The sequence below is a fragment of the Onychomys torridus genome, chromosome 4 (genome assembly GCF_903995425.1).
Source record: "Onychomys torridus chromosome 4, mOncTor1.1, whole genome shotgun sequence".
NCBI lineage: Eukaryota > Metazoa > Chordata > Mammalia > Rodentia > Cricetidae > Onychomys > Onychomys torridus.
The window spans coordinates 98931779-98948362 of NC_050446.1; the positions used below are offsets into that span (position 1 = coordinate 98931779).

The 16584-nt window shown below is 45.1% G+C and overlaps 1 protein-coding gene across 17 annotated transcripts in view; it reads left to right on the forward strand.

The window, feature by feature from the left end:
- The first annotated feature begins 9869 nt into the window (after positions 1–9869).
- Sema6d (semaphorin 6D) overlaps positions 9870–16584 on the forward strand; it is a 57810-nt gene continuing 51095 nt past the window's right edge. For 10 of the 17 annotated variants that reach the window (XM_036183960.1, XM_036183955.1, XM_036183959.1 and 7 more), the window contains exons 1-2: positions 9943–10318; positions 10651–11087. The gene's annotated coding sequence lies outside the window, so the exon portion shown is untranslated. The other 7 variants (XM_036183964.1, XM_036183957.1, XM_036183966.1 and 4 more) reach the window with 5 other exon arrangements.

Here is a 16584-nt window from a genome sequence, read left to right on the forward strand (position 1 = left end):
TTCATAAAATGTTTATGGGGGGGTAATAAACTGAGGTTTCTAATGCAAAGGTTGCTTACATAATTAAGCATACATTCTATGACATTCTGTGTGATTTGAAGCGGTTTCTACGAAATTAACAAGTACTTATATCTATTTTATTTCTCCTCCCATTAATGCCAAGTAGTAAAGCAAAAAGGGGAGGGCATAAGTTCCTGGCAATGTCAGCATCTCCAAGTCAGAAATTGAAACTACCGATGTTGCTAAAGACTCATCTTCCCCCGCCACTTGGAAAAGCACCAGTAACTTTGATTAGATTTCTCATTTGCCATCCTTTCTACGTACTCTGCTTCTCTACCCCACACCCCACCTAAGGAGAACACTATGGAAGTGATTGGGAAATGACCACAGGATACAGAGGAAGAAGAAAGTCAGGCCTGCTGACATACCTGCAGTCTCAGCCACTCATAACGCTGAGGCAGGGGAGTACCTGAGAACAAGCCCAGACTATATAACATGATCCTGTCTCAAAAAGCAAAAATAAATTGCAATGTTATTCTTATGATTCTCTCAACTATTGTATCAAAAGTTGCCTTAAATCACTACTGCTTCCAAGCTCACCCTGGCCAGTAAGTAATACCCCAGTGCTCATGATATTTGCCATCCTCCAGGGAGCCATTCTCTACTGTTTCATCCTAACCTTTCAATCAAGTAAAATAGAGATCTGCATATTGCCCAAGAAAAGTCAGAGAAGCCACTGAGCTGTATTTTTTTCCAAATTCCCTGAGGTCTTCGAAGCAAGTGCTAATGATCATGGCCTAAGGTTTCTTAATTCTACATGAGTGATAATGGTTAAGCAAATTAATTGTAGCCACATTTTCCTCAATTATACCATATTAGGCGACCAGAGTCCCCGAAGCCTTTCTAGACTAATGGATTTGGACAGTTTCACAAAAAGTTTTAGAAGTTTCCAACAGCATTCTCTCTGTTAAGCAGAAAGCACGTCACTGAGCTGTCAGCTCAAAAAGATATTAGAGAAAATGCAGTGAGCCACCCGGCCTGCTTTTCCTGTGTGTAAGCCGTGAGTGAGAGTGGGAAGGAGGCCACAGCTCTCCTCATAGGGCTTGCATGTGGGTGACAGAGCAGGTGTGTGGCAGAGGACAAGCTGTATGTCCAGGCCCTTTGAGCATCCTAAGCACCTGAGAAACAGAAGTCAGATTGTCTCACCTTTATGATTGGATAAAAACTCAGTGTCTGGACTTCCTATCTGTATTTGGCCTATTGAGATTTTATTATTCCCATGGAAGGTAGAATTTCCCTGATCTACTAGTTGTAATAATAATGATAATAATAGCTGTTATTATTATCAGTATTGTTATCAATGTTGTCGTCATCATCATCATCATCATCATCATCATCATCATCGCCGTTGTTGTTATTTCCAGTGTCTTGCTGGCTCACAGCAGCTATGCTAGTACTTTAAGGGCTACTTCAGACAAAACTGGGTTTCCCTCCTCTGCAAATATGTTCCACTTTCTGTGTCTCTTTCTCTCATAATAATTCAACTTTTTTGTCAAGCAGCAGTGGCCCACACCTTTGATCCTAGCACTCGGGAGACAGAGGCAGGTGGATCTCTGTGAGTTCGAGGTCAGCCTGGTCTACAGAGTGAGATCCAGGACAGGCTCCAAAGCTACAGAAAGAAACTCTGTCTCAGGAAAAAAAAAAAAAAAGGGAATAATTCAGCTTTGCTTAGATCAAGCATGGTTAGGAACCTTGGGGAAGCCCCTGTGCCTCCCTCCCTGACGTTCAACCCGGCATTCCATGACTTGGTGTGGCTTCTATTTGACACTCCTATTTTCTCAGGCTCCCCTTCCACTGAAGGACAACCCATGTCCTTCCTCCTGCACTGTGACCTCTCAAAGTCCTTCCCTTTGGCTTGAGTTCTATGTGAGAAGCATTTGGGTGATGCTTTCTTCAATGCTCTAACATCCCAAGAACATTCTGACCATGTGTGCCCTCAAAATTACATCTGTCTTCTAAGTAACCAAGAAAAGTTTCAAAGGCCAGCACATGGCACTTCAGACCCTCCGTGTGCACTCTGGTTTTCTCTGCCACAGCTCATGCTACTTGCCTCCAGGACCATGCCCAGGCCCCAAGTCTGCCATGCCCTTTCACTCTCCCCTGCCTGCATTGTCCTCTACGGTAATTCCTTTGCTGTGAACTGCAGCCCTGATGTCTGTCTTCAATAGACTTCACTCACTCACCCACAGGAGCCCTCCCTGTCCTGAAGTCTTTTATAACCTTCACCATTATTCATTGCTCCTTGTATACATCCACTGCATTTATCCTCTACCATTGGGCTGATTATTCATAGCCTCATCCCATGTGGTCCATTTCCTGCCCAGCTAGGGTGCTCACTCTCTCACTCATTATCCCATCTATCAAAAGTTCCAGAGCCCCTGTCCCAGCCAGCATTCTAGACAGTAATAGCGAAAGGGCTTGTTCCTTCTCCCACAAAGGCCAGTGATAAAATATGTTAATAAGGTTGTGTGGCGATATAAGTGTCATCAGGAAGTTCAAAGAGCAGAGAGTCCAGGAACCTTGATAAGCTCAGAACGCAGTTCCAGTTTCCAGATGTGACTGTGCTATGTAAACTGCTTACAGTAAGCAAGCTCCCAGCTGAAGTGTTCTCCTTTGCAAAGTTTTCTACAAAGACCAAAACAAAATGGCTTTCTATTTGCTTCACCAGATCCACTCTCAATCTCTTTCCCTTGACTTTGCTTCTCTGGAGAAGGAGACTGAGTTTAAGGAAGGTATCAGTGACTTCCTCGCTTTCTGGCTTCCAGTGAGGCTGAACCAATGAAAAGCACCCTGGGGGATCAGAGAGGGTGACCCGTGATTCTTATTTTCTTCCCCACAGCACAGGTTACCTCAGGCTGGCAGAGTCCTTTGGCTGAAGGTCGGTGCTTCTTGTAGGGGTCCTGTTTACCTCTGTGGCTGCAGGTTCTGCTCACTGCTTCCTTCTCTGGCTCCTTAGACACTGAGGATAGAACAGCCCCAGGGTAACTGGCCCCTGTGTTCTCCCAGCACCCCACTCTCACCTTCACAAACAGCTCCTCGAATTACCCAAGTCAAGTATGCCATCTGTTCCCTGCCAGGATTCTGAATGATAAAACTGCTTTTCAAATTTTCAGTTGCTGTCTGAATGTGAGCTCTTTCTCATTTATCTCGGCACAGCTCTTTACACAAAGCAGACTGCTGCTATTAATAACAAACGGGGAAATGAATGCATGCAAGAATGAATGAGTGATTCTCTTTCTTTCCAGTCATTCTGGAGCCCTTAGATTTTGCAAAGATTGTGGTTTCATCTGCTAGGGTCCCTGTTCCCCTAGTGTTGTGTAACAGTTTAAACAGCAAGGTGAACAACTCAAAATAGCTTCCAGAGGTCCCTGAAACCGACCAGATTCACAAGGGCCCTCCCTTACGGAGAAAGCAATAAAAATTGTAAAAAAGACTCTCAGAACAGACCAGCTGCCTGGAAGAAGCAGAAACCAGCAGCTGCTGACTGGAAGAGATTTAGACTACCTGAGGCACATGGAAAGGACACTCTCCAATGTGTAGAGCTGCATGCAAGATATGCAGTATAACCCAGGTCCCCAGCTTTGTGAACTGTTACCCATGCAGGGGTGAACTTGGTGATACAGCTCTCTTTGAGTCATTTCTGCACCTGCAAGTAACTCCTCACCCATATTCTTGTACATAACCCTAATAAAACTCATGGGATCATCAAGTTGGACTTTGGATGGTATCTGTGCTTTGGTCTGTGGTGGGCTCCCTATCTGGGGTGAGTAGACATGTGTTGCGTCTCCCCAGGAAATGTTTTGTCACACAAGACCTAGAACTCTGACTCTGGGCATTTTTGTACTCCTGGTGGTTTCATATGAAGGGGTTCAAGTCTCTCTGTAGTTTCTAAAGATACCACATCTTTCCTCCACAGTCTGCACATTTACCTGTTATCAAAAACACATTACTTTCTTATCTATATTTTTTTTACTCTTCAGCATAAAAGCTGGCAAACAAATCAAAACCAAACTGTTTCCTTACTAGGTTGGAAGGCAGATATCTTTAAGAAATAGGAGCCAGACTGGGGCCATGTTTTCAAAGAGTTTCACAAATTAAGTAAGTGAAGGGTAAGTAAAGGCCCAGCTGATACTTGATGAAAGGATAGACTAGGCAAATGGTCTAGCCAAAGCTAAAACACAGAATACGCCAGTCAGATAGTCATAACAAGATGAAATCATGGCTGATTAACACTTCCTGCCAAATTAATTTACTTCCAGCAATCATAAATTACCCTTGCCTCTCGAATCTCCTACCAATATTGATGTAGAAAATAAGGCTTAGCCTTTTGTCTTAATATGACAGCCACTAAGGTTGATGGCTCACAAATGAGAAACAGATCCATGGGAACTGTCTTTAGAAAATATGCTTTTGAGTCAATATATTTACTAGTGTGCCTGGGTACTGAGTAGGTATTATTCATTAGAAAATAATCATGTAACTAGAATCCTTAATTAAAACTTGTGATGAGAAATGAATCTGTTTATTTTGTAATTATGACCCAGAAATTCAGAGCATATTGGAGTAGTTTATAAGCATAATTCCAAAGATTTTAATATAGTAAAAGAAGTCATAAAGCTTTTAAATGGGAATACAGAGGAAAATGCACAAATGTGCACACACTTGTTGGAAACACATCCCTTATGAGATAAGACTTGAAAAGTGAACTACCGGTGTAGCTGTAGCAGGTCAGCAGTCAAAGTCAGGGCTTGGAGGATTCTGTTAAGAACTTTCCAAAAGCCTTTCAGCCAGCTTGTTTGTTTTGTTTTGTAACAGAACAGAATGTCCATGGGGATTTTTCTTTAAGTCCCCCTTTTAGGCTTTTCTTAAAGATGTAAGTTCAGACAGCTGCCGCAGAGCTTGCCAACACAATAGTGAAATGAATCACTAACGTTTAAATGGAGCTTGATTGCTGGGATCAACCTGGTGAGAAAGTCTGTCATAAAAATTTACAGGTCTGCCGTGGTTTTGTTTGTTGATTAGTACCTAACTGTAGGTTCAAAGGCCATAGGTATCTGGGGGGTGGGGAGGGTCAAGGAAACTGTGGGCAAATTACTTTATGGCATCAAAGATTAGACACACTGTGTCTCTTCTACAGACTCTTTACAGCCATGCCTGAAGATTCCTGTAACTGACCAGTGCAGAGAGTGCCAGCCAGCTCTCATTTGCATCACTTCGGGCTCAATGCCACAAGTATCCAAGTCACAGGTCTAAATGTCTGGTAGCCAGTGAGCTGATCGACCTTGCTGCTACATCCGCATTTAACTGGGCTTTGGGAATTTTGAACAAGCCTATTATTACAGCTGAACACTAATAAGGCTTACTATTGATTTTTATAGCAGAGTATCAATTTCTTCCTGTCCCCCACATGGAATGCCTTGCCTCCCTCACATTTTAGCAGTGTAATTTATAATAACTCCATATATTTGATGTTTGTAAACTATCTATTGTACACCCTGACTGAAAAGCAAAACAAAAAAAGCAAAGCATGCATTTGGAGAATCTTTATTTGGAAAGAGATAAATTACCCAGAATCCTATTCTGTTTTGTTTATTTGTTTTGTTTTGTACTTTTAGCCAGTAGGTGGCTCTAGTGGCTTCTGGCAACGAATCACTTTTTGTATCTCTAATGGCCAGCCACTTTTTTCTATACAGGGAGAATTCGGCAATGTTGAAGAGCTCTGGAGAAACACAATCCTGTGATGCTAATTATTAATGCAGATACTTGTATCTTAAAAAACGGCGAGGTTTATTTCATTATAGATTTGCATGGGGTTAAATAAGTCTTTTTCCTTATAGCTCACAAATGGCTCAGAGCAGTTGTATGGATAATAGGATACATATAATGTTCAGATATAATGATGCATGTGCTCATCTTTCATCTGCAAAGGACCTAATAGTATTAAAAGCTGAGGGCTGTGCATGTGTCTGGTGCATAAACAATGGTTTTGGAAAACCTGCATCTTTTTCTTTGGCTCGAACACACCAATGTCCATACAGTGCCTCCTGTGAAGGCATTAGTAAAAGCTGATAAGTAACTGATGATTATTTCCAAAAATACACGGAGCGAATGGTGGAGACTATTCATGCTAAGGTAGAGCAAGAATCAAAATAAGTTTAAAAAGCACATTTTTATTAATCCAAATATGGGTATGGCCATGTGCTCCACTAGCATAGAACATAGCAATAGAAATGAATTATGCCAGTTAAATCTTGAAGCTTAAGATTTAGCATGATAAATATTTTTCATTAAAATGAAATATCTTGGCAGAGTCACTTTCATATGCAAACTCTTGACACAAGGAGGCCAGCTGTGTCTATGCAGATGCAGAAATGTGGGTCTATATTATTAATGATTTATCATGTCATGGAGAGCTTAGATTAGTTCTGAAAGCAATTCCTTGCCACAAAAGCACATTCTATAATGTGTGAATGCAAGGAATAGGGTATGTGCACCCCAAACTGAAGTCATCGGAGAACATGTCTCTCTCTGTGAAATTCCAGTACCTTCCTCTTTATATTTTGAAACCTGGGATTCTACATCCTACACTATGTGATTCATGAAAATTCGAGCAAAATGTTGTTCCTATCGATTGGATAATAGTATGTACACCTGAATTGAAAGACATATCACATGGATAGAGGGGTGGGGTGGAAGTGAACAATAATTTGTAACAAACCCATTGAGTCCTGAGTCTCACATTGACTGTAAGCTTGGAAGGGGATTCTAGTCCAATTCTGTAGCACCCCAAGATTTCACTGCCTTCATTGCATCTGGAAAAGCATTGCTGGTATTTACTCAGTACCTGTTGTGCTCCTGGCAAGAGGCTAAACACATCACACATGTCATAATGTCCAGTCTACCACAGAAGCCACTTAAAGTTTTATTATCATCCTTGTTTTGCAAATAAGGAGACTGAAGCCCGCTGTGATTAAATAAATTATCCAAATCACAGATCCGTATCTGAATTTAAATGCAAACTGTATAAACTCCCAAAACTTCATTCTTGGCACTGACTATTCAGACCTCATTAAGTATGAGGGAACATCAAACCTTAGTTACAAGTGTCAGATTAACCAAATCACTAAAATTTCTCTTTTTCAGCCTCCTCACCTTTAAAATGGTGTTAATAACAGTACTTGCCTCATAGAATTGCTGCACACTAACATTTTTTAAGTGCTTAGAACAGCTTGGCATTTGTTAAGCATGGTATTTGTTTAATAGCTGTAATGGTTAAGGAACTGCACTTTCTGACGATTGATATACTTAACTAAGAATCATATACAGAGATTTTTCTGTAGATTCTAGATAGCTATTGTACTTACAATTCAATTGGAAATGAGTTATTACTTACCACTGATGGGAAAACCAGGCAGAAAATACTGAAGTGTATTTGCTAACCAGGTAGAATGTAAAAAAGAGCCAAGTTCCTGTATTCACTTATTGACAAACATTTAACAAATATTCTCAGTGGCACTGTGAGATCTTGGGACACGGAGTAAAGAAGCCGTTACTATGGAGGGTTCCATAATACAGCAATGACAATCCTCTCTTACCTGGCCCAGAAGAGAGAGTATGAGCATGTTGCCGGCTCCAGTGTCATACTTGCTCAACAAGTATTGACTGAGTATCCTTGTGCGAGGCACCAGGCCTGTACAGGTACGGAAGGCCAGAACCCTGCTCCATTACGACCTGTTCAGTTAGGAGATATCCTACACAGAACAAACACGAAGAACATTTTGGAGCACAGAAGACAGTCACTCAGATCCACACAAAGGGTTCACAGGTCTGGGGAAATTTGACACCTAAACAATTGTAGCTCTATCAAGAAACCGGGCACCAACTAAGCTTAGTGTGCTCTATGGGGCACTGTGAGCATCCAGCCAGTGTCAGTGCCTGGAACATAGGGTGGGGGTGGGGGTGGGGGGGGGGAGAATTGTCAGAAGTCTACACGGAGAAAGAGTTGAATGGTTTAAAGTCAGCAGGAAGGATGGGAATCAGATAACCACAGCAGCGGCAATCACCTGAGTGGTTTGCTTGGGTCTCTTTCCACGACAGACCAAAAAAAGAGTGTCATTTTCCTCTCTTCATTCCCCAACAGGGACATGACAAACCCAAGAGTAGATTTTGACCTTTCTTCCCATGCCATGCTCTGGCTTCTTGGCCTGCAGCAGAGTAAATACAAGGATGATCCCGAGACCCAGACTGATATTTAGAGTGAAAACATGTAATTCATAGTTCCCAAGGGCCCATCAGAATATTCTTCGGCACCCAGCAGGCCATTATTCCTTGTTATTCCTGAATTTAAGGACTCGGTCTGGGGTAAAACTGTCCTCTCTGGTATTTGTCCTTGTAAAACTGCTCACATGTTTAGGAACCCAATCTAAGCCAGGTGACTCACCCTTAGTAATCTCAACACTCCCCGAGGGGAAAGCAGGAGGATTGCCTCAAATTTGAGAAACAGTGAGTTCCAGGCCAGCCTGAGCTACAAAATGACGTGGGGGTGGGGCAGAGTTAATCAGGAAATCTGGAGAAATGAACCTTTGCTGCTACTGCAGACATGGGGCAACTCACAAACCTGTTTTGAGGTGGCTGCTGACTGGTTTGCTCACCAACCAAGTAGACCTTCCCCCGCCCCCCGCTCTTTTCATCTTCATGCAGTGCCCAGTACCCTCTGCCTGCAGGGCAGAAAACAAGAAATGACCGCTGGCCAGGAAACAACCACAGCTTTCTGGGTCAGAAGTTGGCTAGGGGAGGGCCCTGACTGCCAAGGAACTCACAGTGATGTCAGAGCCCAGCACAATCAGAAAACACCAGCCAACCAGGCAACAAAAGACTTAGCAGAGACACTACGGAGCGAGTCTCCGAGGCTGCTCTTTCCACCCCCTACCCCTTTTTTGTTACAGGAGGGACAGCGGGAAAAGCTTGCATTTTTTAAAAGGCTGCCCATTCTCTCTGGGCTTGCTTTTGGCTACCAAGTGTTAACGGGGTGTCTTTTTGGAGTTCCTTTTCAACACCAGGGCACATTCTTCTTAAATGTAAACATATATCTGTGTGCGGCAGAGAAGCAGGGGGAACTGCGGACAAGAATATGCTTCCTGCGTGGCCCGACTCTCTTTCCACGGTAATTAACTACACTCAAGCGAAAACCAAAAGTTTGGCGGAAATGCTCTCTCTCTCTCTTCAAGAGGGGCACCATGGTTGATTCCAGCCAGTTAGAATCCTTAAGTGATACATGATTCGATTGCAAACTAATAAACATAGCCCGTTCTTGGAAATAAACTTTGAATTAAAATCCTCTTGTTTGGGAATATATGATTCTTTTATTTCATTTATGACAGCCCATCTTAAATGGTGTCGCTTCAAGGACATTTTCATTTCTCCCACAACGTATTAAACGAAACACTTGCCTGTAAAACCGGCTCATTAGCCTGCAAAATTATACTGTACTGAATGGCTTTCATTCACAGTGGAAATAAGATTTTTAGTAGGCAATTTCTGTATTTTCTAAAGATACAGCTATGTTTGATTGCTTCTTCCCAGCTGTTTTGCTTAGTGGTTATAAAGATAAATGGGGGAGGGGGAGTGCAAGAATGAGCTCAAAAATAAATCTTAAGACTAGAAAACTAAGACTGAAGTTCGGGGTACAACTGTGCCCACGGCAACACTGGGCTGCAGCGATTTGTCCTCGGGACGTCTGGGGGCGGCTGGGAGAGTAGTGAGGGCGCCTGGAGGAAGAGAGAGGGAGGGAAGGGAGAGGCGGCTTTGCAGGCTACAGAGGCGGCGCCAGCTGGGCGACCCGGCTCCAGGAGGCGCGGGAGGAGCCGCTCCGCTAAGGTGGGAGAGCCTGGGCGCGCGGCCGAGCGCGAGCAGGGACGCGGCGGCCACCAGGGTCGAGGCCGCGGCGCGCGTGGGGGCTCTGGGCGGCGCTGGCCGCGGTGGGAGCTGCAGAGCGGCGAGGGAGCCGGGCTCTCGGGGAGCGACTCGGAGATGGATCGAATTACACCATTTGCAGGGCAGCGGTTTGTTTTGCTTGCGCTGGGTCCCGCCGCCGCCGCGGCCGCCGTCAGGGCTGCTGCTGGCGAGTTTCGGGATAGATCGCAAGGCGAGACCCGAGACCGAGGGATTGCTCTTTCTGCACGCTATCTTGATCGGCTTTCCCGTTTGATCGTGACAAGCTTTATTTGTCTGTCTTTTAAAGCGGGCTTCCCCATGAGAGGTAAGACGGTCTCCGAAGCTCCGCTGACGCTCTGGGTGCGTGATGGGGGTGGGACCCCCGAGCCCGCAGCGCAGCTGTGTGCGGGCGCGTGTGTTTGCGTGGGCGTCGTGTCGTATCTCCACGGAGTTCATTGCTTTCCCTAGGCGCTGGGTCTCCAGCGGTGCACGAGGCGCCTGGGAGGGGGTCTGGTTGACCGGTCCCAGCTGGCTGGTGGGCGGCCTTGGGGGCGGGGCGGGCGGCTCGGCCCTCCTCCTCCTAGGCGCACCCCTCCTCCCGGGCGCACCCCTGAGGGAAGAAAGACACCCGGGGCCGCAAGGAAAAGTTTCTTCCAGGCAGGGCCGGCTCGTCGCTGCCCCGCACACCGTCAGTGTTAGCCTGCCTTCCCCACTGCGGGGCTTGGAAGCGGCAGCGCAACCCAGGCCGCCCGGCCAGCCTCGGCCCCGAGGACGCAGGGACAGCCCGGGAGCGCGGAGCCACAGGCTGTCCACGCGGGGACCGTGGGCACCCACCCGCCAGGCTCCCAGCCACTCTCCCCCGCAACTTTGCGTGCTTTGTTCACCGGCTGGAAATGATTCGCCGAAGCGCCTTGGACAGGGTCGTAGCCAGTCGGCTAGGGCTCGGCCCGGAGACGTGTTACGCTCTCAGCTTCCCATCAATTATGGATGGAAACAAATAAGGAAGAGTCAATTTTGTATGAACCGCTTTCTTCCGTGGCCAGAGGCGTCCTGTAGCCGGGAGCAGCGGCGGGGAAGGCGAGCTCAACATCCAGGTAGGGGAACTTCCAGATCCGGCTGCAATGACCGTCTGTAGAAACTGAGGCAGTAGCCGCCCTGGGAGATTTGGGAGCGCTTTCAGCTCCCAGTGGCATGTCTAACTCTTAGGTTCCAAAATAAAGGCCAGAAAGGACTTGGAGGTGTGGATGCAAACCGAGTTTAGAATTTTTCTCATTAATTGGCTAGCAGGATCATTATTGACAGAGGACTGTTTAAATCTAGTTCTTGGTTGTTTTGTTTTGTTTTAATGCCACGGTGGTGGTGGTGGTGGGAGGGTATGCATTGCAGTAGGGTATGAGTTAGAGCGCCAGAGGAATTGGAGCGGTCAGTAACCAATTCCAGTATCCTCAGAGTGGGACAGCACATCATTATTATAGATGCCCCCCCCCCAACTTTGTGTACAGTCACTGGACTCCTTGTCGAACACTCAGGCATCTTTCCCTTAAATCAACAGCTTCTGGTTACTTAAGGGAAATGTCGAGGGCTTCTTCCTCTCAAAACTTCTAGCTACTATACAAATTGTAAGTCTACAGTACCAAAAGATTAGTGCTTTTCCTTCTCCCTTTTCTTGATACTTGATGCAATAGAGTAGATTCTTTTGTTTATTTCAATGCTGAGGTCCCAGGGAAAGAGATAATGTGTTTTTATTCAATTGGTACAGTCTCTGCTCCTTGAATAGGAGAAATACTCCCGTTTGGAGAAAATCTTCAAGGCTTTTTTCTTCCTTGTATTGTGAAGTCTTAGACAGCTGGAGGAAGTGTTTTACTCTCTTTTTGGTGATGTAAAACAATAGATTCTGGTGCTGTGTTTATTCATGATGTTAAGTATCTAGGAAATTAACTTGTCTTTAGTAGCGTTTAATGTAGTGAGTGACAGGCACATTCTCTCAAGCTAGCACGTATTTCACACAAACGTTTATCCTGGCATAGACACATAAAAATAACGGATAAGCTCTGAGATGGGGTCTGTATCGCCAGGAGCCTAAATATCTGCAGATAAACTACAGCTCACCCGTAACTGAGACTTGCTTTGCAGTCTGCCGGTGCTTTTGTTAGGTCTCTGAGACGTACACCCAGAAGACAGTTAAACACAAGATCCTAAGATTTCTCTGCTGACACTCTTAGGAAGATCAACAACCCACTAGCATTTCTTATTAAATCCTGTAGAATATTGGTACCCATCTCATTTCTCCTAAGGATGCTACATAGGTTCCCTTTCTGAGGAGCCCTTCTGTGATGCATGAGAATGTGCCAGGAATACTGTGATGTCTCCATCACCAGACATCTGGTTAACTTGAGTTTGATTTAGATCTGTGGGCATTTTGCCGCTCCCTTCCCCCATTTTGATGCCCTCTAATAGCACCAGAACCATCTGGTCATGCCTCCCCTGGTTTGATGGATTTGAAAGACAGCAGTGACGTCAGCCTTAGTCTTTAGAGTGAGGGCAACTTAAAAATCCAGAGGACTTCAGTTCACTGACTTGCTGCACAGGAAGACTGTCCAGTAACTGATTTGGGTAAGTGGGCCTCTGCATCCTGTCTGGTGGTGTCTGTTCCTTGAAAGGCCACGGGCAAGTAGCTCGGATTCAGAACTTTGATTCAGAAAGATAGCCATGATTGTTGAGGACTTACTGAGTCTGAGGGATCTCTCCTTGCTACTCCATTGTAATGAGCCACGGTAATTAGCTTAGTCATTGTTCTTGCATGTGAGTTTCACTAAGATACAAAGAGTGAAAAATGCATCTGAAATGGGGTCATTTTTCACTCTTCCGATGCGTTTTATTCAGAGCTAAGAGCTTGGCTGAATGCCTGACCGGTATTAGTGCATCCATAAGAGGCAAACTCCTACTCAAACACTGCAGGACAAACTATTTTCTTTTATTTTTATTAAGGGTCTTTAAGCCTGTATAGCCTTGGTTTATTTCTAGAGGAAGCAAGAGGCAGTTGAGGTATGCCAACCCATCTATGTTCATTGAGTACCTGTCATTTGCAAGGAGCTGTAACCATGAGCCAACACCCTGTGGCCAGATAAGTTTTTGTATATTCACCTTAAGCAACACTGTGGACTAGAAAACCAGATCTGTGGACAAGAAATAGAAGTATGTCTCCTTTTTGTGCAAACTGCTTTATCATAAAACTTTACAACAAGATAGTCTGCACCTAATGTTCCAAATGCAGTCCTTCCTGCCCTGAGCATTAATGAATGGGCTGTCAGTGTCCTTTGGTCTGTCAGAGCAGTGGGAGATGGCATTCTTTTGAGACTTACATGAATAGAGATGTAGCATCAAAAATCTACCCAATCCAGCGTCTTAGGATACTGTTGAGAACAGCTGACCACTCCAGTTGGGAGGAAAAGTGTTTTGATGTATTCCTGAGCCATATGGAAACACTAGACCCTGTGAGTCCATTAAGCATGCCAGGACACTTTTCAGTTGCGGTGGGTGGTTGTTGTCAGGCTGTTTTCCTAGCAGACCTTGATGACAGGGGCAGTGTAGCTGACCACTGATGTGGTTTTCGTTTTTCCCCAACAGGAAAACTACTAAAACTTTTTACTTAAAAGAAAGAACATCAAGCAGAGTGCAACTAAGGGCCTTCAGATCAGTGGGGTGCAGAATCCACATGAGGTGTTCGTATTTCTCAAACTTTTCTTTTCTCTCAAGCTTTGTTAACTCACCCAGATTAGCATTTTAACAACCCTGAAGTGAACTTCTGCCATTCTCTCCACTTGGACACAGTATGTAGACCATCCATCATCCTGTCCTTGGCTACAACAGGCTGCTGGCTCTATCACCATTTGGAGGTACACAGAATCCATCCAACTGTGAATATCACAGCTGGCTACAGCCATTTTTTCTTCCACACCACTGGCAGCATTGTCTGGCTGTGGTAACTAAAGTTAACACCGAGAACGGGAAGTGCCCATTGTTCCCTAACCTGTGCCAGGCCCCTCATCCAGTGTTGGAACTCCACCTGCCTTAAGGCTCACTGGCTTGTCTTTCATGTACAAGGGAGCTTGTTCCAGCCATAAGTGCCATGTGGCCGCAGCAGTGGCACTTTAGGCCTGATGCAGTTTAGCCACAGAATTGTAGAATGAGAAAGCTGCATTCAGACCCTGCTCCTCCTCCACATTCAGAACTTAGTCTATCTGAAAAGTGAAGGAAGGCGTAAGAGTAGCATTTAGCCTATGATCCAGAACCACTAGAGACAGAAAAAGACCGGTCTAGCTCTTCAGTGACCTCCACACGCCCTGACTTCATCCCTTTTCACAAAACGTATGATGGACCTAAACATAGGCCTGTGGTACATAGTACACATACTTTTGATCATATTTTGTTGTCATCCCCCACCCCCCACGCTCTTTGTATCGCTAAGGGTAGCCATTGCTTGTTAGGGAAAGAATAACTTGTTAGGTGGGTGAATTTCTTAGGAGGTCTTGTCAAGCTTTTCATTTGCTGACTTGAACTTTTCTGATTGAGAATCCTTCTTAGGGAATTTGATGTGCAGAAAGGGTGGGGTCATTTTGTGCTTTGGTGTGAGTGAGCTCTACCACAAAATAGCGGGGAGAAGGAGGGTGATGTTGTAGGAAGAGAGAAAAAGAGGGAACAGAAATCACAATGCCCAGCAATGAATGTAGTGTGGTGATTAAATTCTAGACACTCTGATATCTTGATTGTGTGCAAGATTACACTTACAGGAGGTAGGCTCCATTATCCCTACTTGATGATCAAGGAAACTGAGGTGCCCAGTAGGGAATTCCAACCTCTAAACATCCCAGCCCACATGTTCTCGTCCCAGTACTTGATTGCTTTGATATTTCTGACCCTTCTTAATCAAGAAGTTACATTTGGGGAAAATATTTTTATTGAACGACTTACCCATGTGGGTATGTTCTTGAGTCATGTCTTTCTTGCTAACCTAAGTCATAGGGTTCTTTTACCACATGTATTCCTGTTGGTCAGATACACGGGACGTCTTCAGCGGGCTCAGAACAGCCCCTCACCCAACATTGCTCTCCATGTTGGGTTTTCTTGAGTAGGATCATATGGCAGTATTCTGTCTGGGTACACTTGCCATCTGTTTCCCGATCCTGTCGGGTGACGATCTATTATGTACCACTGTCCAACTTCCAAGAGGTTTTTATGGGCCACATCTCAGGGTTGAAGGTGTCTGAAGCCTGACTGGATTCCAGCATACACACTGTTCGTCATTGTGCTTCCGTGGAGTTCTTTGACCTGAGCGATCAAACACACTGCTGAGAGGTTATCTCCCATGCAGGAACTTCCTTGATATTGTGCTTTTTTTCTTTTTTTTGGTCAGAATTCCTATGGGAGAAAAACATAAAACCAGGTAGCATTGCCATTACACATGATACTGAAATTTAAGGTTTTCAGCATATATTTAAGAGAAGGAAATACAGGTTTTAAGAGTAAGAGTTCAGTGTGTCAGTACATGTATAATAAGGCCTCAGAAGGATCTGCAACACTTAACCTGTTATTGGAGTCTGTATTTAGCAGTAGAGACAAGAGTTTGTCCTGGCACAGAAGAACTGGAGCCGAGGAAGCTCACCCAGAAAACATTTCTTCTGTTCCTCAGTGGACCATCAGCAAACCAGGAAGCTGGGCTCTCTCCCTTGTCTAGCACCTCACTTGTTAGCACAGGAGTGTTCGGAAGATCCCAAACCTCCCTTGGGTAAATTGCCAGATCGAGGAAAGATGGTTTTGAAAGCAACAGACAAAAGAAACAGCGGCCACAGAAGTAGCGACGTGTTCTGAACTTTCTGTTCTTGTCATTGCTGTCCAGGACGCGTTCCTTCAGCTTGGACCAAAGGTCTGCTTTGCATGCGTTCAAAGAGAGCATGGCATGATTTCAGAACTCTAGGTAAACAGCTACAATAGAATGGGGTGTGTTTTAAGTGCCAGAGAAGATAGACCCAGCCCCATGGAAGCTGAGAAGAGGGAGGTTATTTCTGGCGAGGGTGGTCAGGGAGGGTTTTGTGGAGCCACTGATATTTGAGCTGGTCCTTGAACTAGGTAGGATTTGGACAGGTGGACAGTGAGAGGCGGTGGGGGAGACGTTGAAAGAGAAGGCATTCCAGGCATAGAGTGCAGCTTAAGCAAAGGCCCAGGGGTGAAGTGGCATTGGGGTCAAGGTCAGTTGTCTTCATGTGAGTCCTTACCTACTGGAGAGCTGTATTTCAGGTACACAGTGGCAGTTAGCTATGCAACTCACAAAGCTGTAGTGAGTATCCCTGGGCTGCTGGCCCCACAGAGTATGCCATCAGAACGCATGGGGTCAATCTGTGACGACTCAGATACTCCGTGATGAGTAGCAAACACCCCATGTCAGCTGCAGGTGGATCATGTATACGCAGACTCAGTAATGAGGACCCAGCAAGACCTCTCCTCACTGGGATATTGAGCAGATGCAAACTAGGTTGCTGACTTGTCTGCCTTATCTTTTCTTTTTAACAGAAAAAGACTTTAAACATAGACTCT